Raw genomic sequence first — 17,250 nt, 5'->3', positions numbered from 1 at the left:
CCCATGGCTACGGGCTCACAGTGAGAAGGGAATGGGTATATATCAGCATCTTCCTGTAAAATGGGATTGGACCTCATTTATAGTCAAACATGCAGCAGACAACCTTGCAAATGGCACAGCATGAATAGAGTTCACAGAATTCTGAATGACTTAGTAGAAAAGAACATTAAATAAAATAGTACCTGTGAAAGTATGTGTTCTATCCCTGGTTCAACTTAGGTGCCTAATAGCTGTTAATTGTTCGTGTAAGTATTAACCTTTACATCCAGAAGGGAGATTATATAGCTGAAAGGTTACAAACTAGCAACTCTCAGGCTGAATTCAACACATAGACCCGTTTTGTCTGATTTCAGAGTGTTATGGTTTGAATGTGTCCCCCAAAGCTCATGTGTTGGACATTTAATCCCCGTGTAACAGTGTTGAGAGGTGGGACTTTTTGTTTTAAAGACTGAGTCTCACTCTGTCACCCCAGGCTAGAGTACAGTGGTGTCATCATAGCTCACTGTAACCTCAAATTCCTGGGCTCAGTAGATCCTCATGCCTCAGCCGCCCGAGTAGCTGGGACTACAGTTGTGAGTCACCACACCCAGTTAATTCTTCTATTTTTTGTAGAGGTGGGGTCTTGTTCTTGCTAAGGCTGGTCTTGAACTCCTGACCTCAAACAATCCTCCTACCTGGGCCTCCCAAAGTGCTAGGATTACAGGCGTGACGCACTGGGCCAGGTGGGACTTTTAAGAGGTGACTGGTCGGCTGGGTGCGGTGGTTCACGCCTGTAATCCCAGCACTCTGGGAGGCCGAGGCGGGTGGATCGCTTGAGGTCAGGAGTTCGAGACCAGCCTGAGCAAGAGCGAGACCCCGTCTCTACTAAAAATAGAAAGAAATTATATGGACAACTAAATATACATATAGAAAAAATTAGCTGGGCATGGTGGCGCATGCCTGTAGTCCCAGCTACTAGGGAGGCTGAGGCAGAAGGATCGCTTGAGCCCAGGAGTTTGAGGTTGCTGTGAGCTGGGCTGACTCCATGGCACTCTAGCCCGGGCAACAGAGTGACACTCTGTCTCAAAAAAAAAAAAAAGAGGTGACTGGTTAGGAAGGACTCTGCCTTCACGAATGGATTAATGCTGTTAGCACAGAGTGGGTTTGTCACAAAAGCGAGCTCAGCCTCTCCTTGCTCTCTCTCATGCTCTCTTGCTGTGTGATGCCTCACCAGATGTGGCTCCTCTGTCTTAGACTTCCCACCCTCCAGAACCGTGAGCCAAATAAACGTCTATTGTTTATAAATTACCCAGTCTGTGGTATTCTGTTGTACCAACACAAAATGATCTAAGTATAGTGTTTAAAATTTGTTTTGAGTTGACTTTAAAAAAATCAGTATCGTTCACTGAAAAAAAAAAAAAATCCAGATTCCAGTGTCAATGTCAAAGGCCACCAAGAACATCCCTAAAATTGAACAAAGTTGGATTCATGGACTCATTGCAGTGGGGGAGACAACACAATATGGGGAACTGTGAGGTGTCCCAGAAAGAGAGTGTGGAAAATAATTTATTGTAGCACATATGCTTGTGTTAAGTTTCAGGGGACAATTCGAAGGAAGGAATTTTGCTCTGGTTTGGATGCTGTTTGGGAGGGCAGGTTACACTATGATTGGGTATCTTAGTAATTTTTATCTGTAAGGCGGGAGGAAAGCAGCAAGACTAAATAGTTTGGATAATGTGCTTGTTTTTGTCTGTCTTCAGACAGGAGTAAAGAGTGGTCTTGTTTTTGTCTGAGCCATCACAGTCACAGTGTGGCCTTGTCTCTGCAATGGTGTTCTATAAAATTGTTTGTTCATTAAGAGAAAATGACAGCCTACCTGTGAGTGTCATTCCAGCTCCTGCCAACATCGAGGCCTGGAGGACAGTGCAGGGCCTGGGCTGGGCCATGAGGGTCTGCTTTCCCTGTTCTGTCTCCTCTCTTGGCCGAGACAGATGGAGTTGGGCCTCAGGACTTTAGTCTATTACCCAGCCCTTCACCACTGCCACGGTTTCGCTCATCAGGAGATCATGGAGAAAACGTCTACAATTGGATGAAGGTTAGTCTCTCCTCCTTTTGTTGCAGGATGAGTTCTCAAACCCTCTGACATAACAATGGTTGTACAGTAACATTTGAGACTCTGGACAGAGTACATCAGACAACTGTAGCATAGGAAATTACTAGAAGCAAAAATGATTATTAATCCTTGTAATAGGCCCTAAAGACAAAGGCCTAGACTTTCAAACCCAGGCAATGAAAATATTTCCCAAAGTCTAGCTTGTCTTTTTTAGAGATCCAAGTGACTGTTTTTTTAATAGACAGGATGACTCCCCTGTCACCCATGCTGGAGTACAGTGGCACAATCATAGCTCATTGTAGCCTGGAGCTCCTCTGCCCAAGGGATCCTCCCACGTCAGCCTCCTGAGTAGCTAGAACTACAGGCACATGCCCTTGTGCCCGGCTGTTTTTTTATTTTTTGTAGAGACAGGATCTCACTATATTTATTGCCCAGCCTGGTCTTGAATGAATGCCTGGCCTCAAGTGGTCATCCCGCCTTGGCCTCTCAAAGTGCTGGGATTGGAGGCACGAGCCAGCATGCCTGGCTGACTTTTTCTTTTAGCATAGGCACAGACTGTCTGTTTATCTGAATACAGTTGTCTCTGGGTATCCATGGGGGATTGATTCCAGGATACACCATGAATAGCAAGATTCTTGGATTCTCAATCCTTTATATAAAATGGCATAGCATCTGCATATAACCTGTGCACATAATTTAAAGATATTCTTTAAATTATCTCTAACACAATAATACCCAATACAATGTACATGCTATGAAAATAGTTGTTATACTATATTGTTTTTTAGAAATTTGTGTTATTTTTGTTGATGTATTATTTTTATTTTTTCCAAATATTTTCGATCTGTGGTTGGTTAAATCCTTAAATACAAAACTTGCAGGTACAGAAGGCTGACTGTATTTATATAAGTGCAGCAAAAAGCATTTACTACCACATACATTTCCTCTTGATGAATTTAAATTTAAATTGGTTGTTGTGTCATTTATTACATCTTCTGGGGTTACAGACAAGTTTTGGATCAGCTTCTGATCCCTACTCTGGGAAGTAGTATTATCCCTACTCTGGGAAGCATAGCTCATATAGGATGCATAAAAAGGGATTCATTTACCTGTCCTGGGAGTATTCATGAGGAGCCTGTTCTTACCTCATTTTGGAGGTTTCTTGGTATCATTCTCAGGTAAACATGATCTGGAGAATCACAACTGGAAAAGTGGTAGTTTAAAATACCTGAAAGGCTCTACCAATTACCCCAAATACACAGGCAATTTGTGTGCAGCAAGCAGGTAAAAGCCTGATGTCTGAATAAGAGGTAGATGTCTAGTGGGGGAGTCTATCATTCACCACAATAAGAGCAGCCAGTTTGAATTCCTTACCAGTTCCTGCAAGTGGATTGGAGTATCTCTGAAGACAGAGAACTGACTGTTATAGCAAGGATAGCTGTAACATTAGTTCCCCTTCCTGATTGGCAAGGTTTTACCAATAGGGATATAACGACTTCAGCAGAAGCATTTTGTTCAGGTCCAATTTTTACAAGACCAAGTTTGGAATTAATTATGTAAGGAAAACCAGAAAGGACCTGTAGAAGGAATCTACCTTCTGAAGTATGTAAAGCTGTTGTCAGTAGGATTAGATAGGGGACAACAGATCCAGCAATCAGTTAAATTCACAGAGAAGTAGCTAAAGTCTCAAAAATACGCACCACTGTATTTTTTTTCTAGAGTAACAAACCACCACTGTAGGAAGTCAAAGATCATATAAAGAAAACTTTAGTTAAAGCAAGTATTAAAGGCAACAATAGGCAATGTGAGTAAGAGAACAAAGGGTAGGAAAAAGGGTACTGAAGAACTAAATAATTAACCTTGTTCTGTTGTCTTCAGCAGCAGAAGGTGATGCATGTTTTTTCATTTGGAAAACATGAATCCAAGAACCAACAACTTGGAGTTTTATTGTTGTGTCAGTTACCTGTTAGGATACTTTTCCTAGCAGTTCAAGGGCAGTTTTTTTCTGATTCTGTTCCAGAAGACCAAATCTCCAAGTTTCAGATCACAGAGAGCTTAGATTGATGTTTTGGAAATGCAGCTTGTACTTATTGAGGATAAGTCTAGAGGTTTTATAATATGTGAATCCCTTGCAGTAATTAGCCATATAAGTTTATAATATGGTTAATTTAGGAATAGAAGTAATTCCCAAATACATGGGGCAGTCTGTCATTAACTCAGAAGGATATAACTTGTGGGTCCTGGAGGGAATTGATCTTATTGCCATCAAGGCCAATGACAAATTTTTGGGTTTCTGAGAGCTTTGATAATTATGAGTTTTCCAATTTCTTTAGTTTTCTTTATTTTTTCCTGATGATTGTGGGTGATATGGTTAGTGTATTTCCCAAGGAAAGGGTAAAGTTATAGAGAATTGTTTAAAAAATAATTGTTTAAAAAATATGTGTCTGTTACTAGAGAGATAAATTATAACACCTCCCCAAAATGTTATAAATTTTAAAATCAAGTAATATTTTCTCCCAGGACATCCATAATCCATGGCTCTCTGGCAAGAGAAAGCCTCAATTCATTCTGAGAATAAACAGCAATAACCAGGCCAGGTATGGTGGCTCACACCTGTAATCCTAGCACTCTGGGAGGAAAGGAGGGAGGATTGCTTGAGCTCAGGAGTTTGAGACCGGCCTGAGCAAGAGCAAGATCCCATCGCTACTAAAAAAATAGAAAAATTAGCTGGGTGTCATGGTGCATACCTGTAGTCCCAGCTACTCAGGAGGCTGAGGCAGGAGGATCACTTGAGCCCAGGAGTTTTAGGTTGCAGTGAGCTATGATGCTGCCACTGCACTCTACCCAGGCTGACAGAGTGAGACTGTCTCAAAAAAAAAAAAAAAAAAAAACAACAATAACTAGATTATACTCATAGTTCATTCAGAGGTGTTAATGGAGCCTTGAGTCTTTGGCTCCTGTCTGTGTCCTGCCATTACAGTCTTGCTGGGATTATGTCATTCGCAGGTAGGCATGCATTGGAAACATTCTCAGCTATACACTTAAAATTACCCCTGCCAATGTTGATTCAGTATTGTTGTCAATTTTTCTCTGCTATTATAGGTAACATCAAGAAGCATTTTTGCTAAACTCTACTTTAACTATGGCCAGATTTGTAGATAATAGCAAAACATCTAAAATTTTTTAATTTCTTTCCATTTTATAGGGATTTCTGTAGATGTCAGGGAATCTTTTATTTCTAAAGCATTTTGAAATCATAAACTAACCTAAAAGTATATACCTACTGTCAGTATAAATATTTGCTCTTTTATCTTTTGTCAGCTTGCAGGTCTGGGTGAGGGTAATTTATTTACGATCTGAGATGTTTTAATTTCTGGGAGAAGCTTATAAGAATAAATCCAAGTTTGTGATAACATAGTCTGCTTGGAAATCTTTTTTTTCTTTCAAAACTTTCTAAAATTGTGGAAGGCATAGCATAAAACTTACCATCTTAGCAATTGTTAGTTCAGTATCATAAAGTACATTCACCTTGTCATGCATACAATCTCCAAAACTCTTTTCATATTGCAAAATTGAAATTCTATAGCCATTAACTCTTGATTCTCCCCTCCCCTACTCCCTGGCAACCACCATTTTAGTTTGTCTTCATGAATTTGACTACTCTAGGCACCTCCTATAAGTGGAATCATGTAGAATTTGTCCTTTTGTGACTGGCTTGTTTCATTTAGCATAATGTCCTCAAGGTTCAGCCATGTTGTAGAATGGGTCAGAATTTTCTTCCTTTTTTATGCTAAATAATATTTCATTGTATGCATATACCACATTTTGTTTATTCTTCCATCAATAGACTCTTGGGCTGCTTCCATCTTTTGGCTCTTGTGAATAATGTGCTATGAGCATGCATACACCAATATTTCTTCAAGACTTTCAATTCTTTTGGGTATATACCCAAAAGCAGAATTGCTGGATCACATGGTAATTCTATTTTTAATTATTTTAAGAACTTCCATACCAGCTGTAACATTTTATATTCTCACCAACAGGGCACAAGGGTTCCAGTTTCTCCACCTGCTTACCAACATTTGTTATTTTCTTTTTTTTTTTTTATAGTAGCCATCCTAATGGGTATGAGGTGGTATCTCATTGTGGTTTTCTTTTTCATTGTGATTTTGATTTCCATTTCCCTAATAATTACTCATACTGAGCATCTTTTCATGTGCTTACTGGCCATTTATGTATCTTCTTTGGAGGCATGTTTATTCAAGTCCTCTGCCCATTTTTTAACCAGTTTTGGCTTTTTGTCATCGAGTTTTACGAGTTTTCTTTGTATTTTGGATATTAATGATTTGCAAATATTTTTTCCCAGCATGGAGGAGTTGGCTAGGAGTCAGAGAGCCAGGCCTGGGGATCCCCCACCAGCCAGGACCAGAAGTTCCTCCTCCTGGGACAGGTTCAGAGTCTGCACCTAGAGAAGCCAGACACAGACCCGTCAGGGCAAATCAGCCAGGGGGGTTAACTTCGTAAGTCCCCCCTCCTCCTGCCTTTTCCCTGTGTGTGTCAGCCCAAATGCCACAGTGATGTTGCCCAAGCTGTAGAACTCTGGAAGAGTTTTTGAGATCATCTGAGTCGTAACATAGGTTCCCTGGCTCCCAGGCCAAACCTGTGTACGTGTAATCCCCATGGTAACCACAAATAAAATAGATATTGAATATATACGAAAGGAATTTAAGCATTTCACTACAAAAAAGAAATGAAACATAAAAGGCAGTAATGCAAGAAATGAGGGATAGTAAAACCTATAAGGCATATAGAAAACAAATACCAAAATGACAAAAGTCCTTCCTTACCAATAATTAAATATAAATGTGTTTAACTTTTCAATTAAAAGACAGATATTAGCAGAATTGATAAAAAAACACATGATCCAACTGTAGGCTGTTTAAAGATATTCACTTTAGAACTAAAGACACAAATACATTGGAAGTGAAGGATAAAAAAGATATTCCAGGCCAGGCACGGTGGCTCACGCCTGTAATCCTAGCACTCTGGGAGGCCGAGGCGGGTGGATCTCTTGAGGTCAGGAGTTCGAGACTAGCCTCAGCAAGAGTGAGACCCCGTCTCTACTAAAAAAAAAAATAGGAAGAAATTATCTGGCCAACTAAAATATATATATAGAAAAAATTAGCCGGGCCCAGCTACTGGGGAGGCTGAGGCAGTAGGATCGCTTAAGCCCAGAAGTTTGAGGTTGCTGTGAGCTAGGCTGACGCCACGGCACTCACTCTAGCCCGGGCAACAGAGCAAGACTCTGTCCCCAAAAAAAAAAAAAAAAAAAAAAAAAGATATTCCATGTAAACAGTAACCAAGAGAGCAGGCATGGCTATAATAATATCAGACAAAATGGACTTTTAAAAAATTATAAAAGAGAAAGAAAGACATTATATATTAATAAAAGTTTCAGCACAGCAAGTGGATATAACAATTAAAGTATTTCATACCTAATAGCAGATCATAAAAATATATGAAGCAATGACATGCTTGCTAATTACCTTGACTTGATCACTATACATTGTATGTATCAAAACATCACTACATACCTCATAAATATGTATAATTAATATGTGTCAATTTAAAAAAATAAATTGAAAAAATTCTCCCAATGGAAAAAATATGAAGCAAAAACTGACAGAATTGAAGAGAGTCCTACAATACCCTACTCTCAAGAATGGATAGAAAAACCAGACAGAAGATAAGGAAGGAAACAGAGGGCTTACCACAATAAACCAACTATCTCTAACAGATATATACAGAACACTCTACTCAACAACACCATACACAGTCCTCTCAAGTACACATGGGACGTTTTCTAAGATAAATCATACATTAGACTACAAATTAGTCTCGAAAGATTTAAAAAGATGTATATTATACAAAATATCTTCTCCAACTACAACAGATGAAGCTGGAAATTAACAACAAGTAAAACCGGAAAATTTGCAAATTTGTGTAAATTAAACAACACACTCTTAAACAACCAATGGATCAAAGAAGACATCACAAGTAAAATTAGAAAATACTTAGAGGTAAATTAAAACAAAACCACAGCATATTAAAACTTATGAGACCGGGCACGGTGGCTCATGCCCGTAATCCTAGCACTCTGGGAGGCCGAGGCGGGCGGATTATTTGAGCTCAGGAGTTCAAGACCAGCCTGAGCAAGAGTGAGACCCTGTCTCTACTAAAAATAGAAAGAAATGATTTGGACAGCTACAAATATATATATATATATAGAAAAAATTAGTCAGGCATGGTGGCACATGCTTGTAGTCCCAGCTACTTGGGAGGCTGAGGCAGAAGGATTGCTTGAGCCCAGGAGTTTGAGGTTGCTGTGAGCTAGGCTGATGCCACGGCACTCTAGCCCAGGCAACAGAGCAAGACTCTGTCTCAAAAAAAAAAAAAAAACTTATGGAATGCAGTAAAAGCAGTGCTAAGGGAGAAATATATGGGTATAAATGCTTACATTAAAAAACAAGAAAGATCTCAAGTCTACAACCTAATGTTACCATGTAAGAAAGTAGAAAAAGAACAAACTAAATCTAAAACTAGCAGAAGGAAGGAAATAATAAAGATTAGAGCAGAGAAAAATGAAAGAAAAGAAAAATGAGAGAAAAGCAATGAAACCTTAAGTTGGTTCTTTGAAAAGATCAATAAAATTGATGAACTTTTAGGTATAATGTACTAAGACAAAAAGAGACAAGACTCAAATTACTAAAATTGAAAATGAAAGTGGCAATATTATTACCAACTCTACAGAAATAAAAATAACTATAAGAGAGTACTATATAGAACCAGGCATGGTGGTGAGCGCCTGTAGTCCCAGCTACTCAGGAGGCTGCAGTGGGAGGATCCCATGAGCCCAGCAATTCAAGGCTGCAGTGAGCTAGGATTGTGCCACTGCATTTCAGCTTGGGGGACAGAGCGAGACCCCATATCTAAAGAAATAAAAAAGTACTATGAGCAATTTTATGCCATAAAATTGGATAAGCTAGATGAAATAAACACATTTTTAGAAGTGCAAAACCTACCAAGACATAATCACAAAGAAATAGAACATCTGAATAGACCTATAACTAGTAAGGAGATTGAATCAGCAATAAAAAAATCTCCCAAGAAAAAAAACCCCTGAACCTGATGGCTTTACTGGTGATTCTGCCAAACATATAAAGAATTAATTAATATCAATTCCTCTCAAACTTTTCCAAAAAACTTAAGAGGAAGAATACTTCCTAACTGATTCTATAAGTCCAGCATTACCCTGATACCAAAGCCAAAGACACTACAAAAAAAAAAAAGGAAAAGAACTGCAGACTAATATCCCTTATGAACACTGATGTAAAAATCCCCCACAAAAAACCTGAATTCAGCAGGATATTAAAAATATTATACACTATGACCAAGGGGGATTTATTGCTGGAATGCAAGGATGGTTCCACATATAAAAACCGATCAATATAACACACCATATTAACAGAATTATGGGAGGAAAAAACCTTGAACATTTCAATTGATGCAGAAAAAACATCTGAATAAATTCAACACCCTTTCATGATAAAATACTCAACAGACTAGGAAACCATCTCAACATAACTAAAGGCATATATTAAAAAACCCTAGTGAACATCATTCTCAATGGTGAAAGGCTGAAAGTTTTTCTTCTAGGAAGACAAGGTTTCTTGCTCTTGCTACTCCTATTCAACATTGTACTGGAAGTTCTATCTAAAGCAATTATACAAGAAAAAGTAATAAGAGGCATCCAAATGGGAAAGGAAGAATTAAAATTATCTGTTAGCAGATGATATGATCTTCCACAAAAAAAACTCTAAAGATGCTATAAAAACGTGTTAGAACCATTAAATGAATACAGCAAAATGGTAGGATTAAAAGTCAGACAAATACAGTTGCATTTTTATATACTAACAATGAACAATCTGAACAGAAAATTACAAAAACAATTGCAGTTGCAATAGCACAAAAAAGAATAAAATACTTAGGAATTAACTTAACCAAGGAGGTGAAAGACTTGTACAATGAAGACTACCAAACATTGCTGAAATAAATTAAAGAAGAGACAAATAAGGGAAAACATAGCCCATGTTCATGAATTAGAAGACTTAATATTGTTAAGATGTCAATAATACCCCAGGTGATCTACAAATTCAATGCAACTTCTATCAAAATCCCAATGACATTTTTTGCAAGATAGAAAAACCCATCCTAAAATTTATATGGAATTTCAAGGGACCCCAAACAGCCAAAAAACATCATGAAAAAGAAGAGCAAATCTGGAGAGAACACTCACACTTCCTGATATCAGAACTTACTACAGCAAGCAACGGCGCCATGAGTCTGACTTCCAGTTCCAGCATACAAGATAGATGGATTGCAGTAGTTAGCATTGCTGTTGGAACAGCTGCAATTGGTTATCTAGCTTACAAAAGATTTTATGTTAAAGATCATCACAATAGAGCGATGGTAAACCTTCACATCCGAAAAGACAACCTCAAGATAGTACATGCTTTTGACATGGAGGATTTGGGAGATAAAGCTGTGTACTGTCATCGTTGGAGATCCAAAAAGTTCCCATTCTGGGATGGGTCTCACACAAAACACAACAAAGACTGCAGACAACGTGGGACCTCTGAACATCAGGAAAAAAGAAACTTAAATGGACAGTTTTGATGCTGCAAACCAATTTGTCATGAAGTTCCCTGATTGTTTAATCATAATGACTACCACTGCTGTCTAATTCACCTCCCCTGGGTTCTAGATGTGGTATATTGCAGCTTTCATATTCATGGCATTTGCCTTACTTGTTGAAACATTGTGGTCCATGCACACTTGTTTAAACAAAAAAAGAAGGAAAAAGTAAAAACCAACCTCATGGGCTGTGGGTTATTTTGGTCTTGTAAGGATCCGTTTCTTAAAATATTGACATTAGAATGTAGTTGTATCTTGAAGTTAACCTATTAAATTATTCTGAAGATCATGTATTTGCAGACTTTTCTTGTAACTTCTAAAAAAACTTAGCACTTTTTCATATTCATTAACCTAGAAAGTAAACGGGGTGTGATTAAGCTACATTAATCTCTTAATGCAATCTACAAGAAAAAGAGCTTACTACAAAGCTACAGTAATCAAAACAATATGGTACTGACATAAAGACAAATATATAGACCAATGGAATAGAAGAGAGAGCCCAGATATAAACTCTTCCATATATGGTCAAATGATTCAAATGATTTTTGACAAGGGTACCAAAACCATTCAATGAGAAAAGGACAGCCTTTTCAACAAATGGTGGTGGTGGTATGGAACTGGATATCCTCATGCCAAAGTTATATCCTTATCTAACACAATATACAAAACTTAACCCAAAATGGGCCGGGCACGGTGGCTCACACTTGTAATCCTAGCACTCTGGGAGGCCAAGGCAGGTGGATCGTTTGAGCTCAGGAATTCGAGACCAGCCTGAGCAAGAGTGAGACCCCGTCTCTACTAAAAATAGAAAGAAATTATCTGGACAACTAAAAATATATAGAGAAAAAATTAGCCGAGCATGATGGCACATGCCTGTAGTCCCAGCTACTCAGGGGGCTGAGACAGAAGGATCACTTGAGCCCAGGAGTTTGAGGTTGCTGTGAGCTAGGCTGATGCCATGGCACTCTAGCCTGGGCAACAGAGTGAGACTGTGTCTCAAAAAAAAAAAAAAAAAAACTTAACCCAAAATGGATCAAAGTCCTAAATATAAGACCTAAATTATAAAATTCTTAGAATAAAACATAGGGTAAAAGCTTTATGACATTGGATTTGGCAGAGATTTCCTGGATGACACCAAAGACACAGACAACTCAAGAAAATATAGACAAATTGGATTTCATAAAATTTTTTTTTAAATGTGCATCAAAAGACAATATTAACAGGTAAAAAAGCAACCTGCAGAATGGAAAAAGTATTTGCAAATCATATATCTGAGAAGAGATTAATATCAAAAATATTAATATGTAGAAAACTCCTAAAACTCAACAATAAGAAGCCAAAGAAGTTGATTTAAAAATAGACAAAGGTGTGGCTGGGCGTGGTGGCTCACACCTGTAATCCTAGCACTCTGGGATGCCAAGGCGGGAGGATCGCTCGAGGTCAGGAGTTCAAGACCAGCCTGAGCAACAGCAAGACCCCATCTCTACTAAAAATAGAAAGAAATTAGCTGAACAACTGAAAATCTATATAGAAGAAATTAGCCAGACAACTAAATATCTATATAGAAAAAATTAGCTGGGCATGGTGGGGCATACCTGTAGTCCCAGCTACTCAGGAGGCTGAGGCAGAAGGATTGCTTGAGCCCAGGAGTTTGAGGTTGCTGTGAGCTGGGCTGATGCCATGGCACTCTAGCCCGGACAACAGAGCAAGACTCTGTCTCCAAAAAAAAATAGACAAAGGTTTAAAATAACTAAAAGAGTGGAACTGAAATGTTCTTAACACAAAGAAATGATAAATGCTTGAGGTGATGGATACCCCCATTACCCTGATTTGATTAATTCACATTGTATGCCTGTATCAAAACATCAAATGTACCCTATAAGTATATATAACTATTATGTACCCATAATAATTAAAAATAAAAAACAAAAAAATAGGCAAAGGACTTGAAAAGACATACCTCCAAAGAAGATACACAAATGGCTAGTCAACACAAGAAAAGAGGCTCACTATGAGTAATCATTCAGGAAATGCAAATCATAACCACAGTGAGTTACCACCTCATACCCATTAGGATGGCCATTATCAAAAAAAAAAAGAAAATAGCAAATGTTGGCAAGCATGTGGAGAAGTTGGAAACCTTTGTGCACTGTTGGTGGGAATGTAAAATGGTACAGCTGCTATGGAAAACAGTATGGCAGTTTTTACAACATTTAAAAATAAAATTACCATATGATCCAGCAATTCTACTTTTGGGTATATATCCAAAATAGTTGAAAGTAGTCTTGAAGAGATATTTGTTCATGCACGTTCACAGCACATTATTCACAAGAGCAAAAGGTGGAAGCAACCCAAGTGTCTATTGATGGATGAATGGATAAATAAAACGTGGTGTATACATACATGAAATATTATTTAGCCTCAAAAAGGAAGAAAATTCAGACACATGCTACATAGCATGAGTGAACCTAGAGGACATTATGCTAAATGAAATAAGCCAGTCACAAAAAGACAAATACTATATGATTCCGCTTATATGTGTATCTACAATGGTCAAATTCATGGAGACAAAGTGAAATGGTGGTTGCCGGGGCTGGGGGAGGGGAGAATATGAAGTTGTTTAATAGGTGTGGAATTTCAAGGCCGGGCGCAGTGGCTCACTTCCGTAATCCTAGCACTCTGGGAGGTCGAGGCGGGTGGATCACTCAAGGTCAGGAGTTCAAGACCAGCCTGAGCAAGAGCCAGACCCCGTCTCTACTAAAAATAGAAAGAGATTAGCCAGACAACTAAAAATATATACAGAAAAAATTAGCCAGGCATGGTGGGGCATGCCTGTAGTCCAATGCTACTTGGGAGGCTGAGGCAGGAGGATTGCTTGAGCCCAGGAGTTTGAGGTTGTTGTGAGCTAGGCTGACGCCGCGGCGCTCTAGCCTGGGCAACAGAATGAGACTCTGTCTCAAAAAAAAAAAAAAATAGGTGTAAAATTTCAGTATTGCAATATGAAAAAAGTTATGGAGATGGATGGTGGTGATAATTACACAACATTATTAATATATTTAATATCACTGACCTGTATACTTAAAAATGGTTAAGATGATAAAAATAAAACCATTATTAACTTATCAGTATATTAAATAAAACAATATATATCATATTAAATTTACCATCTTGATAAATTATAACTCTTTATAAACCAATAGGAATTACAATCATTATTTTATAAACATTTTAATATGTTATACCTCTGTAATTATTATGCCTAGTATACCCAACCATTTATATTAATTATCATCTTTTTTTTTTTTTGGAGACAGAGTCTCACTCTGTTGCCCAGGCTAGAGTGCCATGGCGTCATCATAGCTCACAGCAACCTCAAACTCCTGGGCTCAAGCAATCCTCCTACCTTAGCCTCCTGAGTAGCTGGGACTACAGGGTGAAAGAGTGAGACCCTGGTTCTAAACAAACAAGCTAACAAGCAAACAAAAAGACTTCCATTATCATTCCTTTTAGTTGTATACAACTACAGGCATATCTCGAGATATTACGGGTTCAGTTCAAGATTAATTGAATCTTGAACTGTGATTCACAGAAACCTTTTTTGTTTCCCCCAGTGCATATAAAAGTTACATTTATACTATACTGTAGTCAATTAAGTGTGAAATAGCATTGTGTTTAAAAAGCAATGTACACATCTTAATTTTAAAATATTTAATTTCTAAAAAAAAATGCTAACAGTCATCTGAACCTTCAGAGAGTTGTAATCTTTTTTGCTAGGGGAGGGTTTTGGCTTCATGTTGGTTGGTGCTGACTGATCAGGGTGGTGTTGCTGAAGGTTGGGGTGGCTGTAGCAATTCCTTAGGATAAGACAACAGTGAAGTTTGCCACATTGGTGAACTCTTCTTTTCATGCAATGCTCTTTGATAGCATTGAAGCCCAGTAGAACTTTTTTCAAAATTGGAGTCAATTTTCTCAAACTCTGTGGTGCTTTATCAACCACATTTATGTAATAGTCTAAATCTTTTGTTGTCAGTTCAATAATGTTGGCAGCATCTTCTCCAGGAATAGATTCCATCTGCAGAAACCACTTTTTTGGCTTATCCATAAGAAGCAACTTCTCATCCATTCAGGTTTTATCATGAGATTGCAGCAATTCAGTCACGTCTTTGGGCTCCACTTCTAATTCTAGTTCTCTTGCTGTTTCCACCACATCTGCAGTTATTTCCTCCACTGAAGTCTTGAACCCCCCAAAGTCATCCATGAAGGTTGGAATCAACTTCTTCTGAAACTTCTGTAATGTTGATATTTTGACCTCCTCCCATGAATCATGAATGTTCTTAATGACTTCTACAATGGTGAATCCTTTCCAGAAGGATTTCAATTTACTTTGCCCAAATCCATCAGAAGAATCACTATCTGTGACAGCTATAGCCTTACAAAATATGTTTGTTAAATACAATTGACCCTTGAACAACATAGGTTTGAACTATGTGGGTCTATTTATACATGGATTTTTTCCAACAAATATATTGCAAAAAATTTTGGAGATTTGCGACAATTTGAAAAAGCTTGCTGATGAATGGCATAGCTGAGAAATATCAAAAAAATTAAGAAAAAGGTATGTCATGAATGCATAAAATATATGTAGATACTAGTCTATTTTATCATTTGCTACCATAAAATATACACAAATCTATTATAAAAAGTTAAAATTTCTCAAAACTTATGCATACACTTACAGACCACACATGGCATCATTTGCAGTTGAGAGAAATTTAAATAAATATAAAGATGCAGTATTAAATCATAATTGCACAAAATTAACTGTAGTACATATTGCACTACTGTAATAATTTTGTGGTCACCTCCTGTTGCTATTGCAGTGAGCTCAAGTGTTCCAAGTATTGGCTTAAAATGACATCGGATGTTAATCATCTTGGCATGAGCAGTTCATCTACCCAGTAAATTATGTATGACAGTAAAAAGGGATCTCTTGCGGTTCTTGTGTTCTTTTTTTTTTATTTTTAAATCATGTTTAGTGCAATGTTGTAAACCTTGTATAATACCATGGGACCCATATGAAGTCCCACCAGTGATGTTGGAAGTGCATCCAAGAAGCAGAGAAAAGTCATGACATTACAAGCAAAACCTGAATTGCTTGATAAGTACCATATCTTGAGGTCTGCATCTGCAGATGCCTGCCATTGCAGATAAATGATTCATCTTATAAACAGACGACATCCACTCCCAATATTGATTTTCTTTTCTCTACTTTATTGTAAGAAAACAGTATACAATATATATAACACACAAATATGTGTTAATCAACTGTTTATGTTATTGATAAGGCTTTCAGTCAATAGTAGGTGATCAGTAGTTAAGTTTTGGGGGAATCAAAAGGTATACTCAGATTTCTGACTGTATGAGAGTTGGCTCCCCTAACCCCCATGTTGTTCAAAGATCAACTATAATAAGAATTGAAAATTGAAATTATTCCTTGATCCATGGGCTGGAGAGTGCATGTTGTGTCATCAGGCATGAAAACAATTTTAATATCCTTGTACATCTGCATTAGAGCTCTTGGGTAACAAGGTACATTGTCCAGGAGCAGTAATCTCTTGAAAGGAATCTTTTTTCTGAGCAGTAGGTCTCAACAGTGGGCTGGAAATATTCCATGAACCTGTAAACAGATATGCTGTCATCCAGGTTCTTCATCGTTCCATATATAGAGAACAGGCAGATTAGATTTACCATAATTTCTATGGACCCTAGGATTTTCACAATGGTAAATGAGCACTGGCCTCAAAAAACAAATTTTCTTTTAACAGACTGGGCCTCACTCTGTCGCCCAGGCTGGAGTGCAGTGGTACGATCATAGTTTGCTGCAGCCTTGAACTCCTGGGCTCAATGATCCTCCCATCTCAGCCTCCCAAGTAGCTGGGATTTGGCTTCAATTTAAAGCTAACAGCTGCATTATTCTTTACTAAGAGAGTCAGCCTGTCTTTTGAAGTTTTGAAACCAGGCATTAACTTCTCCTCTGTGGCTGTGAAAGTCTTAGATGGCCTCTTCTTCCAGCAGAAGGCTGTTTTGTCTACAATGAAAATCTGTTGTTTAGTGTAGCCACCTTCACCAATGATCTTAGCTAGATCTTCTGGGTAACTTGCTGCAGCTTCTCCATCAGCACTTGCTGCTGCACCTGGTACTTTTATGTTCTGGAGATGGCTTCTTTCCTTAAACCTCATGAACCAACCTCTGCTAGCTTCAAACTTTTCTTCTGCAGCTTCCTCACCTCTCTCAGTCTTCACAGCAATGAACAGAGTTAGGGCCTTGCTCTGGATTAGGTTTTGGCTTACAGGAATGTTGTGACTGTTTTAATCTACCCAGACCACTCAAACTTTCTCCATGTC

At 38.1% G+C, this 17,250-nt stretch overlaps 1 long non-coding RNA gene and 1 pseudogene across 1 annotated transcript; both read left to right on the top strand.

Moving 5' to 3' along the window:
* Nucleotides 1-1,017: 1,017 nt before the first annotated feature.
* On the top strand, nt 1,018-7,008 carry LOC123632763. Its single transcript, XR_006733456.1, has 2 exons — nt 1,018-2,074; nt 6,459-7,008. It is a non-coding gene; the product is annotated as an uncharacterized LOC123632763 (long non-coding RNA).
* Nucleotides 7,009-10,309: 3,301 nt separating this feature from the next.
* LOC123632762 lies at nt 10,310-11,092 on the top strand (annotated as a pseudogene).
* The last annotated feature ends 6,158 nt before the right edge of the window (nt 11,093-17,250 follow it).

This window comes from Lemur catta, chromosome 2, assembly GCF_020740605.2.
Source record: "Lemur catta isolate mLemCat1 chromosome 2, mLemCat1.pri, whole genome shotgun sequence".
Classification (NCBI taxonomy): domain Eukaryota; kingdom Metazoa; phylum Chordata; class Mammalia; order Primates; family Lemuridae; genus Lemur; species Lemur catta.
The sequence above is the reverse complement of the archived record's forward strand: the minus strand, read 5'-3'. Positions and strand labels throughout refer to the sequence as shown.